Below are 2,193 nucleotides of genomic sequence, written 5' to 3' on the forward strand. Positions count from 1 at the left end.
CATTTAGCCTTTATTTATCCAGGTTAGTCTCATTGAGCCACGAGAACTCATTTTCAAGAGAGACCTGTTTAGGGAGCAGATGATGGGGGTTAAGGGCCTTGCTCATGGGCCCAGGGTGGGGTGAATGAGGGTGGGGGCAAGTGTTTGTGTTTCACCTACCCCACCCACAATTTTGATGTTGTCGGGGCCGGGGCGTGAACCGGCGATCTTCGGATCACAAGCCCACCTCTCTAACCTCTGCGCCACCACTCCCCCAAACTAAATGTTTGGCATCTGTTTAAATAAAATTAATAAAAGCTCAAATATAAACTTATTTAATTTTGTGTCTTTAGTGCGTCTCTAAGGGATTTTTTTTTAAACTTTTTTTAATTTAGTTTGTGCTTTTTTAGTTGGATTCAAGCACTCTGAGCAAATCACAGGAGGAAGTCCACACTGAGGACATTGGGGGAAACATTCCCAGGACTTGAACAGCTTGCATCTCTGTCCAAACGCAGCTGTGGTCTGTTTTTTTCCATCTCCCTCCTGGCTCTGGAATGGACGCTGCCGTTTCCCACAACTCGTCCCAGCTGTCCCTCCTCCTCCGCTGCAGCCACGGCCTTTTACTCTCCATTACCCACTGCTCCATGTGACTGACAGGTCAGCGATGATTGTCACATCAGATTAATGGTGGCGACCGCCGGGCAGTTTCCTCTGGACCTGCTGACAGAGAAATTTGGCCAGTTCACGGTAAAGATGTTGCCAGTGTGTGGCCGTCAGATGGGATGGGTCCAGTTTCCAGAGTGGAATGCCTCAGAGGGGAGCTCCTGGCACTTATGCTAAACAACCTGTCACTGTGTTAAACTGTCTCTCTCTCAGCCGCGCTGTGGATTTTGTTTGAAAAGATCTTAAATAGAGAGGGATCACAGATGATAATGAGAAAAAGAGAAAGTCTCCGCTGTCTACACTCAGTGTGCTCAGACAAAGATGGCTGCTTGTCTCGTCTTCATACCCACCAGTTCTGGCTTTCCCCAAAAAACCCACTTCAAACAACAGTTACTCATCCATGTTTTCCAGCTGTGTGCATGGATAAATCTGTGGTGCTTCCAGGCATCGAACAGGGATCTGGTCCAACTCTGGAGCTCTGGATTTGTTAAGAGTCTCTGAATCCACTTTACAGCTGGATCATACGATCCGTTTTTATACGTTGTATAAAATGTGAACAAAAACTAAATACAACGACTTGCAAACCTCCGTTCAGCACCTCTTTCTGCCATGACGCCACGTTGTGTTGCAGTGGACGCAGTGTGAGGTTTGGGAATGTCTTGCTGAAATATGCAAGGCTTTCTAGGCATGATGACCTTTGACCTGCATTCCTGAGGGTTGTCAGGGCTGTCCAGAGTCAAAGCTGTTTTTAATGCTGGAGATCATGAGCATCAGATGTTGTTTTTCTGTCTTGTCCTTTGAGCGCAGAGATTTCTCCAGATTCTTGAAAGCTTTTGATGAGATTATAAACTTTAGATTAGATGATGGGATTATTCAAAAAGTCTTTTAGAAATTTTTGTCGAGGAGCATTAATCTGAAATTGTTCCTCTGTTGGGCGGCACGGTGGCACAGTTGGTAGAGCTGTTGCTTCTCAGCGAGAAGGTCGCCAGTTCAAATCCCGGTCCGGGACCTCTCTGGGTGGAGTTCGCATGTTCTCTCCGTGCATGCGTGGGTTTTCTCCGGGTGCTTCAGTTTCCTCCCACAGACTAAAAACATGCATGTTAGACTGACTGGTAACTCTAAATTGTCCCTAGGTGTGAGTGAGAGAGTGAATGGTTGTTTGTCTTGTTTGTCTCTGTGTCCCTGTGATGGACTGGAGACCCGTCCAGGGTGTACCCCGCCCCTCGCACCTCTGTCCATCTTTACTTCTGAGACAATCATCCTCTAAGTCAGGGGTCTGCAACCTGCGGCTCTGGAGCCACATGTGGCTCTTTGGTCCCTCTGCAGCGACTCTTTCAAGCTTTGACCAAAACTGACATAAAACTGAATTTTATAGGATGTTATACCCACAACAAAAAATGACTAGTTTGTGCCGTTTTCCTGTCATTTCCTTTGCAAATATGTGGACACTAGTATTAATACACAGAGTAAATTATACTCTGTTTAACTTGATGCTTTATTTCTTAAAATTTCTTCACAATTAAAAAACATATAAGCCTGAACTGTTCATTG

Source organism: Nematolebias whitei, chromosome 8 (genome assembly GCF_014905685.2).
Source record: "Nematolebias whitei isolate Nwh7 chromosome 8, NemWhi1, whole genome shotgun sequence".
NCBI classification, from domain to species: Eukaryota; Metazoa; Chordata; class Actinopteri; order Cyprinodontiformes; family Rivulidae; genus Nematolebias; species Nematolebias whitei.